The 25,992-nt window shown below is 41.6% G+C and overlaps 1 long non-coding RNA gene across 1 annotated transcript; it reads left to right on the forward strand.

Annotated features, from left to right (window-relative positions):
- Positions 1 to 19,043: 19,043 nt before the first annotated feature.
- LOC134478728 (uncharacterized) lies at positions 19,044 to 24,940 on the forward strand. The gene is made up of 2 exons (XR_010051525.1): positions 19,044 to 19,154; positions 22,100 to 24,940. It is a non-coding gene; the product is annotated as an uncharacterized LOC134478728 (long non-coding RNA).
- The last annotated feature ends 1,052 nt before the right edge of the window (positions 24,941 to 25,992 follow it).

Genomic DNA, 25,992 nt, shown 5'->3' on the forward strand with positions numbered 1-25,992 from the left:
AAGAGGAAACCGCCTTAGTGAAGAATGGGTCAGAAGGTTCACACTTTTTGCAGTGTGGCCCTTGGCTGTTTGGTAAAGGAATGGCTCTACGGTAGTGGCCCCCAGGCCTCATGAGTTTGCATTGTGCATTTGTGATTGGTTCATTGTCTAGTGCTTGTATTTGTGGTGTCAGTGCTATATTCACATAGGGGTAGAGCCAAGATGTAATGTAATGACAGGAAGATGTGTTTTGCTCTTTTGCCTGTTTCTGCCTTGCTGTTTGCAACCACCATGAACTGTGGCCCAGCCATGCCAGCCTGCCTTGCAGCCAACTGAGTATGGACTGAAATCTCCAAAAACTATAAGAAACAAAACTTTCCTTTCCCAACTTTGGGTTTCAGGTATTTTGTCTCAGCAATGAATAAAAAGTAACTAAGACAGGCAGTAAAGACAAAGTGAAGAAGGCCACCTAGGACTGCAACAATAATCAAGTAAAAGGAGGCCCTGGAGCCGGGTGCAGGGTTGCATGTCTGTAACCCCAGCACTCTGGGAGGCTGAGGCAGGAAAATCACAAGCTTGCACACAGCCTGGGTGACTTAGCAATTTAGAATAGAAAATAAAAAAGGCTGGAGATGTAGCTCAGTGCAAAGGCACTGGGTTCCATGGGTGAGTGGGTCGCACATGCCTGGGAACTTTGCATGAGCTTGTGGCTGCTCTGTGTGGCTCATGGGGACCCCTGGAGTTAGATGGGCCTCAGGACAGGATGGAACCTTTGCTGCTTTGCTATGGTGACCAGATTTAAGATGGTACAAGTCATAGAGAAGGATGAATAGGAGGAACAGCTCTTCTACAGAACACAGCCAAGCTTTGGCTCAAATAAACACTTGCTGAAGAGGGAAATTAAATATTTTTACAAGGAGGGATTCTCCAAATCTCACCACTGACATTAATGCATACATTAAAGAAAAAACATCTGAAATTTACAAATTACTTCAAGGATCTTCTTAAAAATGTTTATGTCTCCATAAAGTATAACAAAATTGTTATATAGTAGCTCAACCAATTATCTCTGAAAATGAAAGAACTGTGAGTAACCTCTGGAAAGATTCCTTTGTGTCAGGACTCACATTTTGTAGAAAATGGTCCAAACCACATGTGTCACCAAGGTACAAAGAAAACTTTGTGGGCAAGAGTGTTGGATGAGCTCCAGATTCTTTCCTGAGCCTTGATTATTTAGGTCTTTGAGGTTTTCTGCATTGTCAGCTGAGAAGAAAATTCTGTGTCTTGAAAAGAGTTCTCTAATGATAACTAATGGTCAAGTCCAACGTGGCAAAACCCCTTTTCCAGAGTATCCTTTCTGGAGACTGATGATGCTCCATGTGCCTACCTGGTCCACAAAGCACACAACAGCTGTAAAGTGGTGAGCTGAGATAAACAGGAATGCCATGTCTTAAGTAAATTTCTTTTCATTTAGGCTATCTACTTTCCAAAGGCCATGACATTTTGCGTTACATTTTAGCTGACTGGATTGCCCTGTTTCTGAGGATACTGAAGAGAGTATTACCAACGGGACCCTAGAAGCCAAATAGCTCGACTTTAAAGGAACCAATGACCTCTGAACCAGCTTACCTTTTACTTTCCCTAAAAGTTGCATAAAAAATAAATAAAACTCTGTCAGCAGAGGTCTGCACAGGTGCTGTGTAAGCCAAAGAATGTACCTGCACAGCAGAGCTCCAGACTGAGGCTCATAAATCACCAAGCATCCAGGAAGTAAACCTGCAGAAGCAGCTTGGCTGGCTGATGGCCATGACAGCCACACTGAATTAAATCAGAAAAAGAAAGAAAAACAATTGTGCTTTCTTTATTTTATTCTTTTTAAATCTAATAGAAACAGAAATACCAAGAATTTGCCATTCTTTTAGCAAAATAGACTTTTCAAACGATGGATGTAGAGACCTATGTTATTCATAAAACATATATCATGTCAGCAAACACTAGATTTCTCTCATGGTTAGAAGTCACATGATTTAAAATGTATTCCCTAAATCCAGTAGTTAAAATATGTAAATTGTTCTCTGCCAAAACATAGAAAACAGAGGCTGTTTCACTGATGCACTCATTTAGCAAGTCCACAATGCCTCATTAACTAAAAGAGCCACAGAAACTGCAGTGTTTCACTGACCATCACATCCATCTCTTTAGGGAGCACGCAGAAGCTGCACACCAGCTCAGGAGCGCTTCCAGCAGATGATCAGGTAGGCCCGGGACGTAACACTGAAAGCAATGCAGTTCTGCAGAAGGTTTGATTGGTAAATACAGTGCAAATGTGTACACTTTTAAAGAAACACAGCCACGAAACCGCTTTACATACCTGCTTCAACCGCGCCTATCAGTCACTCTGGCTGTTTTCCTATGCGTTTCCGGGAGCCCCTTCCCTGAGTGCCTTCAGGTGCTCTGTCAAGGTTTTCCTGTCATGCGGAGTCTGACCTGAGGGAAGAGTGGAGGTGAGTGAGGACAGAGAAGTGTCTGTGACCCGCCTTCTCACTGGACTGGGCTGCACCAGAGCCAGGCTTCCCAGATTGTGTTTGTTTTCATCAATATGTGAGAGGCATTAGGCTTCCAGGACTGCTTCCAAAGTGGTAGAGCCATGGCTAAGGGTTCCTGGTGCACCAGGGAGTGTTTCAGGGGATTAATAGCCATAGCTTTTTAGTTTCTTTTTTTATTTTATTTATTTTTTTTTTTTTTATCGTTACCGGGGATCGAACTCACGACCACCGTCTTGCAAGGCAGGTGCTTATGCCGCTGAGCTAAATCCCCAGCCCCTAATTTAATTCTTTAAATTTAAATACCCCCAGCATATTTTGACCACACTTCTCTAACTTAAATCTGTTCTGCTGCTTCTCCCCACTCAATGGCTTTCAATCCATTGAAAATAAAGAAGTTATAACTAATCCTGATTCTAATTGGGAATAAATTTTTTGGAAAAAATTAATATAGGTGAACCAAATATATACAACATAAACCCTACATAAATGTCTTCATAAAATTTAAGTAAACAATACACATCATTTTAAAAAATTGTATTGAACAAAAAGTTTTAAGATAACAATAATGTTGTTGTATTTCATGTTAAGTATTACTGAGGCTGTGGGTTCAATGTCCAATATATATATATACATTTGATATTATATCAACATTTATATTAATTGCTATTATGGTTTATATAAAAAATGTCCACCAAAGAACTCATATGCTCACAGGCTGGGCTTTTGGAAAAGGATTGAACCACGGGGACACTGTGGCTGACTGGCTCTTCCTTGGTGGGGTTTGGAAGGAAGAGGCGGGCCTCAGAGGTCCTGACATAGAAGTGTTTATCTCCTTCCCTGGCTCCTCCCCTCTCTCTCTTCTTCCTGACCATCCTGATATGAGAGCCAGGTTCTTCCACTGCTCCCTTCCAGGCTTTGAAAGCAGCTGATCGAGGGCAGTGACTTTAGCCAAAGTAAAGCTCTCCTCCTGTGAACTGTGTGCCAGGCATTTTGTCCCTGTGGCAAGAAAGTGATAAAGACTGTTGATCTGACATCTTTTTAAACTATGTATTGTGCTTAAAGCTTTTGTTTATCTGCAAACAATGTAGGATTAAGATGTAATCTCTGGAACCAGAATTCTAGTCATGACTATGTGATTGCAAGTAATTTCCTTAATCTCCTCAGTTTTGTCATCTAGAAAATGAATTCTAATAACAGTATTATTGAAGAACTTCATTAATGAGCACAATTGAAATTCTTAAAACAGAAGCTAATGCACCGCAGGGAAGGAATAATAGGTGACCTCTCTGTGACCAATCAAGGATCTTCACATTGTGTGTGCTGCAGGCTCTTCTCAAGTCCCATGAAACATTCATCACAGTAACTTCTTTTATTTTTAATGGAAGCACAGTGATTATATTTATGAGGTACAGCACATTTAATACATGCTTATTATATGCAGAGATTAACTCAGAGAAGTTAACATTTCTCCTACTTAAACATCTGTCATTTCTTTGGGTTGTGATGCTTTAGATTCTTCTCCTAAGTTGTGTATAAAATACAAATGGTTCCTTGCGAACCGCAATCCATCTATGCTGTGAAGCCTAAAGCTCATTTCCTCCTGCAAGACTGTTTGACCATCAAGTCTTCTACTCCTCCTCCCCTTCCCACCCAGGAGGGATCACAGTCCTCTCTGCCACTCTCTGAGTTCAGCCTTAATTTTCCACAGATGAGAAAAGGTGTGGCCTTTGTCCATCCACAGCGACTCACCTCCCTTCACGCTGTGCCCTCCAGGCTGTAGCAGCTTTGCTGCCAGTGACCAGCTTTCCTCATTTCCTGTGGCCCGGTGCAATTTGTGTGCATGGCCTGCACATTCTGTCCCTCCTGTCTGTCCAAGGGCAATGGGCACTCAGTGGGTTGCATAGCACGGCAGTCCTTAAGGATCCAGCATGCACAGGACACTGCACATCTCTCCAGGGAAATCACTTCACTTTCTTTAGTGCTCACCCAGTAGGACAGCTGGGTGATATTCTTGGTGTTTTGACCTTTGTTATTTTGGTTTCACTTCTTGAGGGACCTTCATATTTTTCTCCAAAATGTCCCTCACACTCTACGTTGCCACAGCAGCTACAAGGTTACCTCTCCCTTGGCATCCTTGTGGGTGCTTTTCAAAGACAGAGCAAAAATAGAGTAAACATCAGTTATACAGAAGAGATATAAATCAATACTACTTGCTTAAGAAAACCCTAACGTTAAACTAAAGTTTCATTCAGTTGTTTGTCACTTGTGTTTGAATTTCAAAACAAATAATATATTTTAAATGAATAACTTTTTTCCAGTGGGTTTTTCAGTAAGAAGTAAATACAGTTCAGTTTCTTTACATCACATTTAAACTCCTCTATATAGACGGGCATGCCTATAACCCTTTGTTTTGGGATGCTGAGGCAGGAGGATCTTGAGTCCCACCTAGCCTGGGAAACCAAGTAGCAGAGCAGAACCCTGCCTCAAAATTTAAAAAAAAAAAAAAAATGAAAAGACTGGGGAAGAAGCATAATGCAAAGGCCTTGAGTTTAGTTCCTATCCCTGAGAAAAACAAGCCAAAGAAACCACTTCTTCTACTTACTAAATTTTAATTTTAATTTTAATTAACTTTTATTGCATATAATTGACAAAATCAAATATACTTAAGATACACGAAAGTGTCTATTAAATGTCTCCTATATTAAATTATCAACAATAAAAATAAAAATTACATTTAAATTAGTAGGCTACAGTTAAATTTTAACTGTGGCTGAACCTCTTCAAGTCCCATTTGGAATAGCTGAACAAGAAACAACAAAGTTTATATAATTTCCGTAATAGCTCCAACTAGAGAGTGGGAGCCGAGGGAAGAGGAAGTGAGAAGAATTAAGTTGCGTTATGTGCATGCACCAACCCTCACGTGAATGTAGTCATTAGTGTATTGCAAATGTGTTCTAATAAAACATTTTACAAACTGTAATTACAGCAAACTCACTGACTTGTACTATGTTGAGTAAACTGGTACCTGCCCAGCCCCAAGAGCAACTGCTCACCACCTCCTGCCCACAAGCTGCACATCACACCCACTGTCTCCACAGGAGCTGCCACACTCACAGCCAAGGGACTAGGAGGCTCCCTGCTGCGGCTACACTGCACTCCCAGGCCAGCCCACACTGCTGGAGAGGCTGTGCAGAGCTACACTCCTGTGCCCTGTGGAAACGAAGCCAAAGCAGCCTACAGGTCAACCTAGAAGACATACTTTCTAGAAAAGCCCTTTGAACTTCACGTTTCCCCACTCACTTCCTGGAGACCCGGCGTCTACCAGATGTGCACACATCAACAAGACCCATGAAACAGCAAAGTGACACAAGGCCTCCAAAAGAACCTAGTGACTTGAGCAACAGATCACAAAGAAAAAGAAATCCATGGAATGCCCAGAGAAGAATTCAATGTAATGATTCGTTCTAAAGGCTGCCCATGTGAGAGTGCAGTTAAATGATGCTGGGAAAACAAGCTCATGTTAAAGAGCAGCCCCACCATGACACACACCAGCATGCCTGTATCTCCACCCCTGTGCCTCAGTTACCTTCTCATTGCTGAGACAGAACTTGCAACATCCCCTGGTTACAGTGAGATTTACCTTATCTTACAGATTCAGAGGGTTCTGTTGATGGTCAGCTGACTCCAAGATACAAATGGCAAGGCAGAAGGGCATGGAAGAGGAAAGCTGCTTGACCTAAGGCAACTGGAAGTTTGGTGTAGAAAAGAGAGAGAGAGAAGGGGAGGGGGAGGGGGAAAAGGAAGGGGAGGGATGAGGAGGGGAGGAAGAGAGGGTGGAAGCAAGAACACACCCATCCAGGTCATGGCACAAGTGACCACATCCCTCATCTTATGCACTCATCAATGGATTAATCTACCGATAAGTGTTAGCACCCCAACATGATCCAGCCGCCTAACAGAAGCCCCACTTCTGAACACCTGAGCCTTCTGAGGGACACTGTAGATCTAAACCACAGGTTGAGTGTCTTAGCTCATAAGTCAGCCTACCTTGCACTTGTACACTGAATCCCACAATTCCACGCCTGCATCATCAATGGATTTGTATTCTGTGTAAGTATCTTTATTTTTTCTGCAGTGCTGGAACAAAGCAACAGCCCCTGGTCGAATCTAAGCCTCTTACAGAAAGTTATCCGACCTTTATCCGAGGCAGTTGATACATGGATAGATGGCTGATCAATAGATTGACAGGTAGATATAGACATTCATAAATATGCAAGTGTGTATGTTCATATCTATATGTTTTTGTCATACATTCTGACTGCCTCTTTTTCTGGAACTTACAGACCCTAAATATTTATTGCCCTCCAGATGTGACTAAATCTACTCCTATAAGAGATGTGGCAATGGACCTCTCTGTTACTAATTCTTCTGATCAAAGTTCAGTTCTCATCTCCCCACACCTACAGTTGACTTAGATAGTACTTTGTAGAATCCTTAAATACTCTTCAGTTTATGTAGTGAGCCATTAAAGTTGAAAACTGAGCACAACTGTGCGAGCCAGCCAGCTGGTCAGAGAACAAGAGAACAGAGACTGCCTGGAGTGAGTCACAAAAGAAGAAACTCCAACTCCAAAACATCAGCCCTATGTTGCCACACACGTTCATTACTAAGCTACGGGGTGTCATGTGACATTAAGTTGCTAAATGTATAAATAAACGCCCCTAAGTGAGGGAAGAGCTCCCTTCCTCCCATCTGGAGGGTAAGGGCTCCACCTGAGAGAGCTTTCTGCTCTTCTTTTTCTTATCCTCTCATAGTCCTTTACTCTGGAAACCTTAAGAGTTACATGGGTCACACCACCTTCCTGGCTGTGTCTCATAGCTCAGGATTCTTTGCATGAGGCGGACTCCTCACCCAGATCTTCCCACATTGGAGGGCATGCTCCCCTCTCTGTGTGTTTGACTCCTGCCATAGCCACATCCATCTGCAAACTAAATGCCACCTACACCTTGATGGTCCCCAGACCTATTTTACTAGTCAGTGAATGACTCAAACTCAGCATAACTGAAATTAAAATCCTGAGTGTCTGTCTTTTCACTAATCCTCTCTTCTGTAGCCATCCACTAAACAATAAAAGGCAAGTTATCCTGTCCAACAGTTTGGGAGCAAAGGCTCGAGCTTGTCCTTGGCTCTCCTTTGTCTGTTGTATCAGAAACATTAGTGATTTTAGCTCAAATACACGCTGAATTTGACAACCTCTTCTTATTTCTCCAATGATGCTTCTAACCCATGCCATTTTTCAACTAACTAATGGAATGATTCTACTTACCTCTCTCCAATTGCCAAACTAAACCCAAAACCTGACCCTAAGAAAATACAGCAAGGCACTGTCCTGCTTCATCCCACATCTTCCTAAGATGCAGGTGCCATGTGCAGGGCCCGACCTGCCTCAAAGGCTTCCTTTAACTGCACCTTTCATTTCTTAACCCTCAACTGTAACAACCCCAGTGTCAGCTTCCCGCTTTTCCTTCTGTTTGAGTGTGCTGTTGTACATGGTGTATCTGCTCTCCTATTACTAGGTAATTAGCACAGACACCTAATTAGATTGTTTGTTATAGGCATTCAAATTTAAAGAAAAGCCACTGGAGAGTTTTTCTAACAATAAATGAGGAAGGTAAAATACAGTAGTTTTGCACAAACAAAGCCCATTTTGAAGCAAACAGTGTGGAGGCTCAGCAGTAAGCAACAGCCACTAACTTCTACAGATCTTAGAAAATAGATTAGATGCCATTCAAGGTCTACTGTGCCTACAACAGAGGAGCAGAGCAGGGAGGTAACTCAAACTCCAACAGTCATCACCAACACTGCTCCCCTGATTGGAAGAGGACACACATACATCAGTTTTCCCAAAATAGTTTCTCTGCACGCATTGGTCATGTGACTTTTCTAGTGACATATCAGATATTATTCAATCAAACATGAAGACAAGACTTCAGTAGACCATGCCACGGGAGGCTGTATGACGACACTGTGGATAGTGAAACCACTGTGAGAGAGTGTGGACAGGCTATTCATCATGGCCATGCAGGAGCTAATAATAACACCTGCCCCTGGCAGATTGCCTGCTGTCCTGAGCTGGGACCTGTCCATGCACCACTTTTACTGCTCAGAGAGAGTTTCTCAAATGCGGGTCTTATTCCATGTTACAAAAAACAAAGATTGAAAAGGTTAAATACACACTCATTATCAAGTGAGTAGTGGAACTAAGATTACGTACCAAGCCCCTCTTATTTCAAAGCCCTTATTCTTTAAAGTACTTCAAGCTTCTTCTCACAGTGCTACTTAATAAAGCTCTTGATAATATTTAGTAAAGAAAATTTAAATATAAAGCAAGGGAGCTTTTAGTAATTATTAACCTAAAGAGACAAATTATGTTTCAAATTATAAATTGTGGGGGAAATGGATGTGAAATTGCTCACCAACTGTGGCCTTTAGGGGAATGAGGGAATTATGTTGATTTCTATTGATAAGATGGAAAATCCTGATTAAGATTTATATAGTAAGTGATCAAACACAAACCTTCTAGTATATGCATAAAATTAGGTAAAAGTTTACATTTTCTTCATTCAAAATGCTTTTTATCTATTACCATTATAATAATATTCTCAAACTGAATAAATTCAGGAAGTATAAGAAACTAAAGCATGGCAACGCATAGTCTATGTAGTTTCAACTGTAATATGTAGAAAACATTTTTGTCCCTTTGACCTCTTGTATTCATATTCAGGATTAAAATAGAAAATTGATTACAGCAAAGCTTTTTAAATGTCAAGGGAGAAGACAGCCATACCTCAGAGTACAAAAAAAACAGTGAAATCGACTGTGATCTGTTCTGAGGTGTGAGAGAGAACAGGGGTGTGGGAGCCCTGAGGAAGGAAAACCAGGTTCTGTCCAAGGTGGGAGTAGGCGCTGGAGAAGATGTAATTTGAGCCATGCCTTGAAGGATAAGTGAATTCCACTGGGTTGGAAAGGAGGAAATAAGTTTTCAGGAAGAGAACAATAGGAGCAAAGACCCAGAGGAGGATTCATCACAGCCCCACAGCTCTCTGGGGTCCAGAGGTGGTGTTTCTGCAAGTGGGACCAGGGAAAAGCTGGCAGGCACGGGAGATTCTGAAGGGCCACTGTCCTCACTTGGGAGTCGGTGTTTACCAGGTAAACAAGGGCAAGGACCATAGCTTTCCCATAAAAATAAATTTAAAATGATTCTTTCTGCCAAGTAGGTTCATGGACTCCACTGAGGATGAATGTCAGAATACAACCATTTAGACTAGTTAAGAATGGAGAGGACACTCAGGGCAGGAAGGGAGTAGCTCAAGTCAGGGGTTTCTCTGAAACAGGAGGACAGGACTGGAAGACATGACAAGGGAGCATGAGAGAGTTTCTGAGGTTCCCAGAAGGGACCGCCAAATGGACGCAGAGGTGTTCAAAGACCAGCAGTTGCAGTAAAGATGTGAGTGACACTTGTTTTTCCAAAGTTGAGCTGCATTTGTGTACAAAACATTTCAAACACAAATGCTCAAGGTCAGTTGGATACAGGTTAGGAGAAGTTGGGAAGTAAAAGAAACACTGTCTAGCATTGCCTGGCTGCATCTGCAGGCACCAGGCATTTGTAACTTGACTCCACTGCAGTTAACCATAGACTGTTTTCCTTACCTGTGATAGGAAAGCAATAAAAGGGTTTGATAATAACTAAAGGATAGAACACAAATTAACTTTCTTGAACTGTAAGTGGTACCCATTGTTCTTCTTCTCAGGAAGTGATAATATTTGTCAGGGAAGTGGTTCCCATGGGCCAGGAAGACCATGCAGAGAATGTAAACAAAACAAAGAAGAGATAAAAGCACCAAGAATGGGGCAGCGTGTGGTTCTTCCCAAAACAGGAGCAAACTGGCTGTGCAGCGGCAGGATTGACCCAGTGGGTGCGGAGACCACAGGGCACAGTGGCAGCCAAGGGAGGTGGGATGAGGGGTGCCAGCTGGCAGCTCTGGGACTTTAATTCGGGATCAGAATTATGAGGAGACCAGCTTAAACCTGTCCTGTTCTTTACAGAGGTTCTAGTCTATTACATTTTTAAGTAGCCTAATGATTCGATAAATATCTTTCGGAAGCCCATTACATGCCCAAAAATTTAAAAATATATAAAGCTAAAATTAGTAATGCAGACAGAAGCGTGGCAGTGTTTCAGGGGTTCCCAGTGTTTCAGGGGTGCTGCAGTAGCAGAGAGAAGGAACGTAGTGGGGAGCAGCAGTGGATAGAAAGGGAAGGGGGAGGGAGGAAGACGTCCAGGGTGGAGGAAGGCTGAGGGCCAGCAGAAAACACAGCAGAAGGCTGGAGGCCAGCGCAGGACACAGCAGTGCATTTGTCTCACAGTCACCTTCCTCAGGGGCACTGTGCTGGTGCAGAACACAGTCTGTTCCCGCCTTCCCTCTCCACCTTCCTGCCTCCTGCCACTTCTAGAAGCCCTTCTGTCTTAGTTACTTTTTACTCGTCTCTGAGACAAAATGCCTGATGAACAAAGCTGGGAAAGGAAAGGTTTATTTCTAAGAAGTTTTTGGAGGTTTCACTCCATACTCAGTTGGCTCCAAGGCAGGCTGGCATGACTGGGCCGCAGTTCATGGCAGCTGCAAACAACAAGGCAGGAACCTGCAAAAGAGCAAGACGCACCTTCTTCCTGCCATTACATTACATCCTGGCTCCACCCCTTTGGGGGTGTAGCACTGAAACCATCAATCCAAGCTCTAGACAATGAAGCAATCACAGATGCATAATGTAATCACATGAGGCCTGGGGGCCACAGACATAAAGCATGACATCTTCCTACATCTTCATCAGCAGCAGCACCATCATCAGTTCATGGTTTGTAGCTTTTTTTTTTTTTTTTTTAATATAGAGTCTCACCATGTAGCCCAGGCTGGCTTCAAACTCACAGCAATCCTCCTGCATCAGCCACCAGAAGAGCTGAGATTATAGGCATCTGCCACACACCTGGCCCTGTTGTTATGCAAGATGTAATTCTGGGTGGTTGGTACATGCATATGATACCCTTTAAATCTCTTAAGTCCTTTTGCCTCTTCTACTCCTCCCCATCCATCCCCCTTCACATTTGAGTAAAATTGATCTCCCTGCCTTCTACTATCAACCTTTTATAAATAAATTAGAAAACACTGGATTACTCAGATGACAGACACTATCCCAGTTTGTGTGTCTGACTTATTTCACTTAACACTGTGTTTTTGAGATGCAAAAATGTCTTGGATTTATCCTTCTTTATAACAAAGTACTATTCCCTTATGTATAAATACCACATTTTGGATATCCACTCACCTGGTGATGGGCACACAAGCTGCTGGCAGGATTTAGCGTTGTGAACTGTGCTGCTGCTATAAACATGGTTATGCATGGGTCACTGTGGTATGATGTCTTTCACCTCTCAGAGAAGGTAACTACAAGGGGAATAGTGGGCAAAAGTTTGGTTTTCTGAGAAGTCTCAGTTCTGATTTCCATAATAGCTGAATGGGTTTACACTCCCACCAACAAAGCAGAAGTGCTCCTTTTTCATGGCTACCAGGCCAGCTTTGATTATTCTTTGATTTCTTGATGGTTGCCATTCTTTCTAAGGTAAGATGTCATCAGTGTTGTTTTGGAAGTTCTTTGCTTTTAGAGCTTAAATTGCTTCATCCAGGCTCTCCTGTCTTTTCAGCTTTGTGTTGAGAAGTTTCCATAACCCTTATGGGCTTACGTTTATATGATTTTTGCTTTCTTCTGACATCTTTTAAGGTTCGATCTTTCAGTTGGACCCCTAGGATCTTGTCTAAGATGTATCCTGGTGAGTTTAAGGTTTTTAAACTATAATGGAGTCTTGTAAGTCTCACTCACCTGAATAATGAGCTGCTCCCTCATACATGCAAGGTTTTCTATTACAGGTTCTGTAAACACATCTTCTACTCCACATTTGCTGTCTTCTGTTCTTAGCATCATCTAGTGCATACTGGATGACCTCTTCTCTAAACATTTTCAATGCTTCTGTGAGTAACTTGTTGTAATTCACTATTTTCTCCTTAATTTCAGAAATGCAGTGATCGCATAAGTTATTTAATATATAACAACAAGGCAGGAAACTGCAAAAGAGCAAGATACACCTTCTTCCTGCCATTACATTACATCCTGGCTCCACCCCAACTTTTTTTTTTTTCCAGTACCTTTCAGACATCTTTTCATGGACTCTGTATCTTTGGTAAATTTTCCTTTATGTTTTGAACAATTTTGATTAGCTCTCTGATTTTGTATTTGTTTCCCTTAATATTTACAGTAGCCAATCTGTATGACAGTTCCACTAAACTTCTGAGCCACTTTGAACTCAGCAAGTGTTAGGGTTGATACATTGTGTCAACTTGAAAAGTACATAAACTTAACTCAGAAATTTAACAGGGAGCCAGAATTGTTACTTTGTAAATATCCTCATCCTGTGCAAGAGAAAGGCACAGAGACTTTTCCAGTGCTAAGCCTGCCCTGGGGCATTGGGGGGGGGAGAGGGAAATGGGAGCTGATGGGTGGAGGAGGCCTACATACAATAAAAGGGAGGAAAGCAGGCTTGCTCTCTCCCCCTTTTTGTTCTGCCTGCTGCCTTGAAGTGCTGCCCCTGTGCCATGCCACCCTGCCTTGGAGCCATCTGATTATGGAATGAAACCTCCACAAACTGAGCTAAATAAACCTTTCCTTCCTTAATTCTGAGTATTGGGTATTTTGTCCCAGCAATGAGAAAAAAAGCTGTCTGATTTTCTACCTCTTTTTCCCCACATCTACAGTAGCCTGTCTGTATGATGGTTCCACAAACTTCTGAGCCATGGCCTCTTGGAATTCAGCAAGTTTCTTTGTCTTGTTTTAGACAACTTGGGAAACACCCAAGTTGCTTTGGTCTCCATTAGTGCCCCTGGATCTCCCTTGAGAGATCTGGGGGATTTTGGAGGCTTTTTCTTGCTTTGTTTGCATATGTTCCTCTGCATGTGACCTTTGATGCTGGGTCTGAGGTGAAGCTGCGAGAGGACAGCCTGCAGTTGATATGAAGATGTTTTTAGTTGATCCTGTGATGCGCTGGTGGCTTTACTTGTCCAAAGATAACGTTCATCTCTTCATTCTTTTAATTTCAGTGATTTAGACTCTGTTACTGTGTCTTGAGGAGAGAAGTACTGCTGGTTACAGCAGCCTTGACAGATCAGATTGTGCATTACATTTCCACCTTCGTGCTTTTTCAGCCTCATCACAGCTTACCTGTGCTGTTGTCATAAGCTGTCCAAGGGCGGCAGGAAAGCAAAGGTCCAGGTGTGATGGGTGAGGCAGGGGAAATCCAGGGAGGGTAGGTGATTAGGAGAAACAACAATAGCCTAGAATTCCATGCAGGCTCCATGCTGCAGGGTGGGGTGCAGAGGAAACCACTGTGGCGTGGGGGTCAGGCAGCTGGGGGTGCTGGGACTTGTGGGTGGGTTCTGCCCAAGGGTGCAGAGGGGCAGTGTAGACATGGGGCTAAGCTCAGGGAGGAAGAGCCAAAGGAGTAGAGAAGTTGAGAGAGAAAGATAGGGTAGAATATAGGAAAAGAACGTGAAAAGAAGAATTTAAAATCTGGGATAGATAAGCACAAAAGAGAAAGTAATATTGACGGAGCAGCCCGGGGTGTGCAGGGTCCCTGGCCCACTGAGTGCTGAACAGGAAGTCCTGGGGACACGGGGTTCCCAGTGCCAAATGGGGCAGGGAAAGGGAGACATCAGGGTAGCCCCAGGGCACCTGCTCTTCCCTCCAAACTGCAGTGTGGTCACATGGGCAGTGTCCCCACTCCAGTGACCTGGACTGGGCTCCATCTACACCGTGCATTGTCTTCTGGGGCATCACTGGGATCTGAGGTGTTTCCCACCTAGAGCACCTGCATTCTCAGAGAATTCCCTGCTGTCTTAGGACCCCACTCAGTCAGCCACGCCAGGTCCTGTGGGTTTCCAGGAAGCAGCTCACTGGTTTCTTCATTTTGACAAGCATTTGCAGAGCAGCAGAGAGAAAAGTGAGAAACGCAACTCCAGAGGCGAGGTGAGCTGGGGGGCACAGGCTGGGCAATCCTGCAGGTGGGGGAAGAAGAGTGTAAAGGAATCCCTCAGAAGATCTGTGTTGATGTTTTAATTGTCCTAAAGTATAGTGTGTTGGAAAATGCATCTGGAGTCCTTATTACAGTCACTGTACAGATGTAAGGGATTCTACTGTTACACATGAGCGATGTGAGAACCACTTTTCAGAAGCAACTGTTAAGCACCGAAGATGGGAAGGTCACCTTGTGGGAACTGTTCAGCTTTTCTATCTTGTTAAATGTGCCTTGTATAATCCCATTATAAGTAATGGTGAATATGGCCTATAAATAATACAGTGATCTTCAAAACAGTAAAATAAAAATGAACTTTTAATTACATGATTAATCTTTCCACATTATCACCAAAGCCAAAAGTACACACATTTGGATCTTAAAATCTAAACAAGCGGTCTTCGAATAAGTAGTCTATTTTTAAGGATTGAATGTGAGTTATATTTTAGCCTTCCCACAGAAAACTTTAATTACACACATAGCAATAAAATGTTTGGTGCACATGACATTCATGTGGCATTTATCTCCCAGTGACTTTATGTTGACAGTATATTTCACAAATATCCATGATAAATAATAGCAAAATTATATATCTGGAATGTTAACGAGATTTGATGTTGTTAAATAAATCCAAGACCAGGTAACAACTCTAATGTGATTCAACCAACTGATATTTAAGCAACTTGAAAATTGATATTTAATGACATTTCATAGAAATTAAAATTTTAAATCACCTACACTGACTAGAAATTTTAATTTATCATTATCTTACCTAAAGCAATCAAAATATATTTCAGAAAGTTAATTGTGGCGAGGAGAAAAATTTCTTCCTGTCAACCATAGATTTTTCTTACATATGAAATTATGTTTACAAAAATATTTTTAGCCAGAATTTTAGTGAACACTTTATAGAAATAACTACTGTATGTAGAAAATGAAGGCAAATTATATAGATTAAATGCCTTTATAGCTTATGGTTATTTTAGTCATGTACTTTAAGGGCAAAGTTTGATGTTTAAAAACTCAAACTACGAAAATTGCTTTATTGAAAATTGCAATGTGGTATTCACTAAGTTCTGATCCCCTGTGTTTACTTCATGAGCATTATTTTAAATAGCTGTCAGAAAATATACAGCAACAGTAAAAACCCTTGAATGAATGGAGGCCAATGGGGAACTTCGCCAACAATCTGCACTGCTGCTCGGAGTTTGATTTAATCTTTGTGAAGACAAAACAAAATCTGATGGAATACACATTTATATTTATATCATTTTATAATGATTCAAAATAATTTCAGTCATTTCCTGAGCAAGTTCCCAGAAAGAAGTTAAAAGCTTTCCACTGAAATAAGCCACACTCATGGCAGGGGAAAAGGCAGCATCTTAGTGGGGTTTAATTTGCTTGGTTTTTAACTATTACTAGAATTTTTCCTTCTTCTCCAGTTTTTCTCTTTTATCCGTCTGTGTTTGCATCATGAGACTCTCCCTCCCGTGAGGAGTTTTGTGTGTGTGTGTGTGTGTGTGTGTGTGTGTGTGTGTGTTTGTGTTTGACACACAGCTCAGCCCATGTCTCCTCCTCGGCCCTCCCCTGCTCCGGCACCTGGTCCACTTTCTCTAAGGCAGTCTTTCCCCACTTCCTGTTACCTGTCCTTTATTTTGCTCCTTATTTATAGTTTGAGTTTCTCATGTAAGAGTAAGAGGTGGATAAGGAAATTATGACAGTTATACACAACAGCGTACCTGCTTGCATTGAGAAGAAGAGACACAAGCAATTTGTACGAAAAAGGATGCATCTCAAGAGCATAATGTTAACTGGAATGTTACCAGAATTTTAAATTGCCATCTTAATATAGAATACAGAATGCTTAATACTCTTAATACTTAATACAGAATAAGTCTATAGCTTTTTATAACTTATTACCTCTAACCTGGAGAGACCTGGCCACTTAAACACTGAAAAGAATATGTAAGAAAACTAACAATACACAGGAAGAAAAATTATTCATTAAAAATATTGTACTTTATGAATAAGCAAAAATGATTTGCTAAATCAGTGATTTTTTAAAATATCAGCTGAATTCTAATGCTATTCAAACTTAACTCAAACTTTTATTTCTGGAAAAAGTGCCCGACAAACTGTCCTGTAGTACTTACCACCCACTTCAGGCCCCTGCAGAGGCCCTGTGTACTGCCCAATCTTCCTAAACTCCTGACATGAACACAAACACCCTTATTACTTTATAAGCTCTCGGCTGCTTTGGTGGTACAGCAGCAGGGTTGGCAGTTATGAAACAGATTACATCGCTTGACAGCTAGAACATATTTATCATCTGGTCTTGTAGAGAAAAAATGGTCAGTTTCTGCTCTAAAAGACATGAAAATTTTAATAACACAGATTATTAAATTATGACATGAAGAGGTAGATACTCAGTTCAAAATTATATAGCTAACATTTACAAAATCAAGACATTACAAAATAAAGAATATTAGAATTCACCTAGATCCTTATTTCAGGAGTCAGATTAATTAGGTCAGGCAATTATACCTTTAGTCAAAGCATTTAGGAGGCTTAAGGCAGGAGAACCACCAAAACTTCCAGGCCACTCTGGGCTACACAGTGAGCTTAAGACCAACCTAAATTGTATAACAAGACCCTGTCTCAAAAAAAAAAAAAAAAAAAATTAATTCAGACTCATAGAACGCTTAAATTCTGTCTGTTCAACCAATCAAATGGGGAAAACAGAATTGGAAATGACTACTCTCAACTCAGCTTCAGGCCCTGTTCTAGCCAGCTGCTGCATTGGGGCAGAGAGTGACAGGAAAAGGTGATTTTCGTGTTGTATAAAGGTTGAAAGTTAAAACGCAGAGAGTAAAGTGAAAAGCACTATAAAATCACACGTATCCGCAGCTGTGCTAGTGGGCTTCTAAGGTACTTTGCTGTCATCACTTATTACACTGAACAGTGGTTTGGCTCAGATACTCAGTAGATAGCAGACTTTTGTTGAAAGCATGTGACTTTTCTTTCTTGCTTTTTCTGGTACTGTGCCACACAGAGAAAGTGACACCGGTATGTGCTGTCTGCTCCACAGTTTCAAAGTGCTTGATGCAAACACACAGCAGTTCCACCTAGCTTTCACTCACCATGATTCTAGAACATCCTCACTGGCTTGCAGATAATAAAATAAACCCATGCAACTTAACAGATTTAAAGTTTAATTTCAAGTGTATAAACTAATTTTTTAAAAAATATAATGTTGATAAAAAGATCTAAATATTAAAGCAGAAACAATAAATCTGCTGAAAGGGAACAGACAAAATGCTGGAAGACACAAAAGAACTATCACAAAGAATCAACAACTGGGATCTCTTCTCATTAAAACGTTCTGCACAGCAAAATAAATTATCAACAGAGTGAAGACACAACCCATGTAGTGAGAAAAAGTCTCAGCCAGTTTTTCTTCTGATAAAGGACTAATATATAGAATACATAAGGAATAGAAACATCAAGGCCCCCAAAATTTAAAGTCCCAATTCAAAAATGATCATCTGAGATGAATACACACTTCTCAGAAGTTCAAGCAGCAAATAAAGACAGGAAAAAAACAAAACAAAACAAAACAAAAAAAACCTTCACCATCACTGGTCACTTAAGAGATGCAAATTAAAACAACACTGAGATTCCATCTCACCCTAGAAAGAATGGCTGCCATCAAGAAACCAGCCAGTAACAAATGCTGGAGGGCTGAGGGGAAAAAGGAACTCTTCCTTACCACTGGTGGGAGTGCAGACTGGTGCACTTTGGAAACCAGTGTGGAGAGTCCTCAAGTCTAGGATCAGTGGTCCCATTTGATCCAGCATTTCCCCTTGTGCTACCTTCCCAGAAGAATTAAAAGCATCATACCACAGCAGTATTTGAAACAGTATTTTGAAGCTAGAAATGCATTGGCCAATTCAGTGCTAAAGAGGCATCTCTTTGAGCAGCATAAATTTCCAACACTGTCTTCAAAAATGGATTCCCATAGATGGTTGCCACATTCAAGTTCATAAAATGCAGAGAGAGAAAATACAGAGAGGCAACACAGAAGAGTTTGTTGGGCTATTCTGCCATGGCTTCTTGGGGCAGGCAATGCAGGCTTCTGCCCACCAGGCACACAGAGGGCCTTTACTTCCTATAAGCGATCAGGTGACCCCTCTGGCTACGAGAGCAACAGGGCAAGTAAAGGGCTGTGGAGTTCTTCTCAGAGGACAGCAGGGTAGTTTCAGAAGCAGTTCTTTGTTTCTAGTGCTAGTTTTTTATCACATCATACAGGAAACTCGCTGTCAGCGCTAGTTTTTCTGTTCAGGAAACTATCGTCTCGTGCACTTAACATATAAAACAGTCACTCCCTTCAAGTCTACTGTCCAAAGGCCAAGTGCATCCTCATGGAGCAGAGCAGTATTTACTGTCCTAATAAGGTAGGTGGAAATTTAACTTCACTGATGTTTCTAACACACACTTCTATTGTAACTTATTTTAACTTCCCTTTGTTGCTGATTGTGGTCAGAAATTATTACTGTGTTTCTTTCTCTGTAGTTTTACTGCCTCATGTCAACTTGTCTGACACTTTAGGGTTCCCTGTATCCTTGTAGCATTATGCTGTGGTCTAATCTGTCCTGCAGAGTAAGAAAGGTAAGCCCACATCTTGGCCTAGTAACTCTGTATAAAATAGAATTTTAACAAGCACCTTCCTTAATTCTGATCACCAGCAGGGCTAAAACCCCTCTGTATTGTCATGTAAATGACAAAAGATGATTTGTGAGAAAAAAGATTAATGTGACATCTGAAATTCAGACTTCTGGATCATACTCTACAGAATGTGTGTGATGATGGTAAACATACTCGGTTGCCCAATGTTAATTAGAGCTGTGCCACACATATTCAATGTCTAACACATCCTCTAAGTTACCCAAATAGGCTTTTAATTACCTTAAGACTGTGCATCAAAGATGACAGAAAGTTGAAAAGGGAGAACACTATTTAATCATTGAAAAGCCACTTTTATGTAATAGTGTTTTTAAAACTTTCACATGTTTAAGACAAATTATTCTCAAACACAACTTTATATCCAAATAAAGTATGAAACACAAAAGGCAGGATATAAAGTTTACCAAGGATCACTTAGAGATTCAAAAAATATACTCTTAAAACTCAACAGATGATTATGATATACAATAAATGAGAATTACTGCATTTCATATAAAGAAAGTTGATGAAAAATGCAGTATTTTATTTAAAATTAAAGAATTTTATGTAAGTTTTTGGCTTGTGTTCTGGCTAAAATAGAGCCAGAAGGAATTACTGCCAGTGTCACCTGGAGCACCCTTAGGAAGTGTGTGGGTACATTTGTGTGATCTTTATTTTGAAGTCTAGCCTCCAAGGAGTTACCTGTTTTCTCCAAAGTTGCAAGGTACCTGGTCTTCTGCACTGGCTCCTTCAAGGGCCCAGCCCTGTCTGACTGCCTAGAATATTTTTATCTAACTCAGCTGCTGGTAACAAAATATTTATAGTAAAATATTTAAAGAATACTTCAAGCTGGACATAGTGGTACACACCTATAATTCCAGCAATCTGGGAAGTAAGAGGATTCCAGTTTGAGTCCAGCTTACACAATTTAGATACCTAAAGAGAACGTGCTTCATAATAAACAATATAAAGGGGCTAGGGATGTGTCTTAGGATGAAAGCTTAGGTTCCATTACATTTAAAAGTTCAGGTCCAGTCATAGGAAGCTAAAGAGATTTGGTCCAGGAACTTCCTTGGTCCACCAGTCTCTGCTCCTTTATTTAATGAGGAGGTCCTGCTGGCCACAAGACCACAGAGCCACAGAGCCACCATGGGCACAAGGGCTGAAGCCTCTTCCCTTGCAAGACAAATTGCACTGGTGATAAGATGACAAGAGAGAATAAGATAGCAAATTAAATGTGGAAAACAATAGCCCACCATACTAATTGCAGGGAAGGAAAGAAGCTAAACAGGACAAGAAGGTGAGATCTGTTCTCTGGGTGAGATGTTAGAAAGGCCTCATTAAATAGCAGTGGCTTGAGCTTTGCTCACTACAGAAAAAAAAAAAAATTCCATATTCAAGGAAAACGAAGAGCAAAGTGACAAAATCTGGGGAAAGCTGTGTACATTTAAAACAAATGCCAAACAAGAGTGTGCCTGACTAGAGGAAAGGAGGCACCAGGTTTCTGTGGTCTGGGAATGCTGCTCCTGAGGTGCAGGGTTGCCAGGCATGCACAGAGCCTTGCATTCAATCCAGTCGCTACCACAAAAGTAAATTAAATTGTTTAATTTTAAGAAAGAGAATTTGCAGAATTACCCAGGTCCATGACAACAGACCACAGTTAAGGGTTTGATTTTTCTCTTCAGTGGAATAGGAAGTCCCAGAAGGGTTCTAAGGAGAAGACTGAAGTCAATGATTAGTTTTGAGTTACAGCCATCTTTGCAATACAAGTTTTGTTTCTAAACCTCTGTGATAAAGGTAGAAGTAAAGCTTTGGCATTCATTTTAAAATTCAACATAGTAGCTGTTTAAGCTCAAACAATGAGCTGAAGAGAAGTAAACCACGTTGAAAGCTATTTTACAGTTAAAATCCACACATCTCTATGGCGTAGCCAATGAGAACCGCAACACACACCGGTTTGCAGAAATTAACATGCACAATTTTTATGTTTTTATCAGTCAGTTAATAACTCAGGTTAATGACAATGATCCACCTGTGTTCCCACTTGCTGCTGGGGTGAGAGGAGAGGATAACTGAAAGAAATCGGGTTGACCAAGGTATAAAATCAAGGGAGGCTGCTGGTGATTCTGAGGGAATTTTATTTTTCTTCTTTATTACAAAGGGTGGGACCTGTGCAACAGATTATACACTTACTTCCTTACATGTAAAATGCTAAGAAAGAAAGGTTTTGGAAGAGGTAGAACTCTCCAGCTGTGGCCATGCAGGTGGAGATGCAGCAAGGACAGGGGGATGGGATCCAGAGCTCTCAGCAGGGCTCAGGGCAGCAAGTAGAGCTCAGCTAGAAACTCAGTCACTAGCAGTCGCCTGGAGCCAGGAAGAGATGGTGAAGTGGACCCTGGACTATCCAAGGGGGAGAGCAGAGAGAGAAAGCTGGGGAAGTGAGATTAGTGCATTTGGAAGAAGCCCAGAGTCTTGTCATGAACGCCAAGAGAAGAGGCCGTTTTGCAAAGAACTATGCATCTGGATTCATTGCCTTTGGGAGGCCACCAAACAGAAGGCAGGAGGGAGGCAGAGAGATAGAGATGGAGACAAGGACAGAGATGATGGTCAGCACCAAAAGCTTGTCCTCTCACTTGCTCTCGGTGGTTCCTGATTGTACTTTACTGCTAAACCTCAGGCACCAGCTTTCCATCCTAACACCAGGATGCTGGGACCATGGCCCTGTGAAGAGGAAAGCACATTTCACTCACAGCCTGGAGGTCTCCTCCATGGTCAGCAGCCTCTGAAAGCCTGGAGGAGGCAGCACATGATGGCAGAAGCTCTCGATGGGAAAGCAGTGACATCATGGCCAGCAAGAGAGCCAGAGCAGAGATGGACTCAGTCCCACAGTGCCCACAAGGTCACAGTCCCAGTAGCAGAGGACCTCTGCAGATGCGGCACCTAGTTGCTCAGAACCTCCAAGCTTCTGAGGGAATTCAGCTCCGAACCATTCCTACCTGCGGTCTAGCTGAGCTCCCACATGCTCCTCCTCACCCTGCCTGTACCCTACTTACCCTAAGAAGTTGAACTCCACTGGAGCTGCACATGTGGCACTTTCTGTGTCATCCCTTCTGATTGTGTGAAAATGGATCCTGTAAACATTCCATGCACATTCATCATTCTGTTTTTTCAGACAGAAGTGGTCATCATTATCTTAAGTGCACTGTGCCATAGTGAAAGTTACCTACAATCCTGCAAGATAAGAAAAAATGGGATCAACAAGACAGAGGACAACTGGACTCATGGTCAATGGTGAGAGTCCCAGCATTTATACTCTGCCCAGCAGGTTTTTAAACTCAAGTCCAATTTCCAGGATGAGCCTTTCTTCTTCTAGGTGAAGGACAGACACAGAGGCAAGTCCTTAGCACTGAACCTGAAATCTCAGTAATTGGACCCCAAAGTCATATAGAGAAAAGAGCAACAGTATTATTCTCACGAGCAGTATTGCCAATTAAGGGGTAAAAGCAGGACTGCGGTGAACTCAAAGTAAAACGTGGGCTGATAAGATGAAGATGCACTAGAAATTGACTGTAAGGTACATTTTTCAGTTTAAATTAGGATCTAGGGTGAGAGAAGCCCATCACTGGTATTTTCACTGACTGAAGGTAGATAAGATAGATGCTGATTTAGAAAAAGTCATAGCAGCTTTAGGACTAGTCTTTGAGAGAGAAGGAAGCCAAAAATTTCTCTGATCATCATGGATGTTGTCACTGTATAGCTAATACCACAGTACTGCCACATAATTTACAGTAGTAGACCGTGTCATAAAAATTAAGGATATAATTGGGCACACAGTACTCATTTTAAACATTGCTCTAAACTATTACTCTCAAATCTCGGTGTTTAAATTCACAGGCACCCTAATGTCTGTGTAAGGCTTTCTTGGAAGAATTTCCAGGTATCTTTGATAAGAAGAAAACTTTGTACACATTTTTAGCCTCATCTTTAGAGATGAATTTAGACTAAGCTGCATCACCTGGGTCTCAGGGAGGGAGCAGGGAATGAAGACAGCCCTTACCCACCTGAGTCATACTTTCTGTTGTTGTGGCCACTGCTGTTGCTGCCATTGTGTGGTAAGTGACAGAACACTGATACCACCCATGCAGTCACCTGGCTGAGATAAAATGCTATCATCCAGACCAGTGTACACGGAGGACAACTAGAGCTCTGAAGTTTGGAAGACATAGTTCATTCTGCAGAATATCTGCAGGGAAATTGAAGGCAATTTGTGCTCTGGTAATAATTTTAAAAGCAAGAATATTCAAAACAACCTACAGTACCAAGTTTGATAATTAAAAAAAAAAGAAATCAAAAAAGAAAATGCTATGAAATATTAGCTTGATGAAAGTTTTTAGAAGCAATATTACAAACTCGTGAAATTCTAGCTGAAGAATAAAAAAATATATACATTCTTTGAAACTATCATAACATTTGTTTTCCTCCCACAACTGGAAAAGCAAGACCATGGTTTATATTGCTTTCTCCAGCTGTTCCATATCTCATATGCTGCCTATATTTAAGAGCACATGTTACTCAATCTTCTTGCTACAGTTGAGAGCAAGAATGTCCCCTGAATGCTTTTAGATGGTGTTTTATCCACGTGGCCAGTCCAGCTGGTTAGGAGGCTGCCTCTCTTGGCATGACCCGGAAGTTCTACCTCCTCACTACTTCCACTTCCTGGTCACCGTGACCCACGTAGCTCTGCTCCCCCAGCCTCCTGTGCCGCCATTTCTGTCAGGAGGCAGCCAGTTACATGCTGCAACCTGTAAAAACCGTGCGTCCAACGAGACCTCATCTCATTTAAATTGTGTGTGTTGGAATTAGCTTCCTGTTACAGGAAGAGGCGAAGACACCGCATCTGGTGGATGGCCGTAGATTCTCTTAAATTCCACTAGACAGGCTGAAATAAATCTTTTCTAAAATATTATTTTAAAGGTACAGAAGAGAAAGTCCATCCACTCTCCTTTCTCATTTCTTAGGAATTCCGTGGCGCTGTGTGTCCGTGAAATATCTGCACTCCCTTGCTCACTCACTGTGCTTTCTAAACTGCAGGGTTCAGCGTTGGGTATCACTAACATTTCAGTGGCACACTGTGCACACCCACATGACATTCCGACCAGGGTAGAGGGTGTTAAATACACAAACACAAACATGATTTCAAAGTGTGACAGAGACTGAAAGAAAAACCATAACTTCTGTCCCATTGAAGGACCTGGCCCTACCCACGCAGGCCTGATGATGAGAGGCTTCAGGAGGGGAAGGCGCCCCAGAGGTGCTGCGGGCTAAGCAAAGTGGGTCTGGGTGCTGTGACCACAGCGAAGCCCCAGTGCTTGGTACAGACCAGGAAGGACAGTAGTGTGACCTGGTCCACAGGGAGGGCAAGAGCTGCAGGGACGAACGGATGACAAAATGATTCAAGGGGAAAAAAAAAAAAAAAAAAAAAAAAAAACCCTCAGTAGAAAACTTAGCAAGGGCTTTTCACTAATGACCACGGTGCAGTGGAAAAACACTGCGAATACAAGAGGACACCGAACAGCAGTGCTGCAGCAGAGGTCAAAGGGTTGGGGAGGAACAGGATGCAGACCCTGGCTTCTGTGAGAATGATCCTCAGATGCCCAGAAGTGGGGAGCAGGCTTCGCGCTCCTAGCTCCAGACTGCAGCAAGTGTCTTCCGCTCTCAAGGCATCCTGTGGCTTTTCTAACTTTTTACTTTTTTAATTAACATGCAATGACTTTACACATAAGTGGGGGGGTGTGTGTGACCTTTCAGTGCATCCAAAGAGTGTGTGCATTACCTAGTCTGGTGATAAGCATTTTCCCTCCTAATGGTTAATTTGTGTCTGGAGTTTTTGGGTTCCTCTTCTAGATCTTCATAACATAATCGATACTTAGTGTGAGCTATGCTTACCCATTACGCGGCGGAACTCAAACTCGTTCTTCTGTGTTGCAGAAGCCATGGTCCATGCTCCTTCCCTGTATTCTGACCCTTCCTAGCTGCTAGAGAACATCACTTTACATTCCTGCTGGGTATTTGTAGCTTCCACAGTGGGACAGGATATAACTTATCTACCTAGAGTTTGAAATCTACTGTAATTGTGGTTGGTTGCTACTTTTGACCACTGTTAGCCAATCTTAACTATTAGAAAGGTCACCACAACTTCTGCACATTCCATATACTAAAATATTAAAAAGTCGGTGAAATAAACTAAAATACATATAATGTCTCAGATGGTCTCTTTTTCGTATGACCATGTGTCTTATCACAGTGACAACTCTCTCGACCTGAAAAAAAAATTCTTCTATCCTCTGGACAAACAGATTATCTCAAAGATGAAATTAAAATTCACCACTCACTAAAGAGATCCTTATAAATAAGTTGGACGTATGTAGAACAACAAATAGTTTCTTTCAGGTAAAATTCTGTTTAAAATGTAGTAGAGTTTCATTATGAAAGTTATACAAAAGGACAAAGAATAGTATGCCTCTAATTTTTTTTTTATTTAAGAGGAAAAAGAGAAAAACACAAAACAAA

Source organism: Cavia porcellus, unplaced genomic scaffold, assembly GCF_034190915.1.
Source record: "Cavia porcellus strain 051 isolate PalLab524CR breed Dunkin Hartley unplaced genomic scaffold, mCavPor4.1 scaffold_14, whole genome shotgun sequence".
Taxonomy (NCBI): domain Eukaryota; kingdom Metazoa; phylum Chordata; class Mammalia; order Rodentia; family Caviidae; genus Cavia; species Cavia porcellus.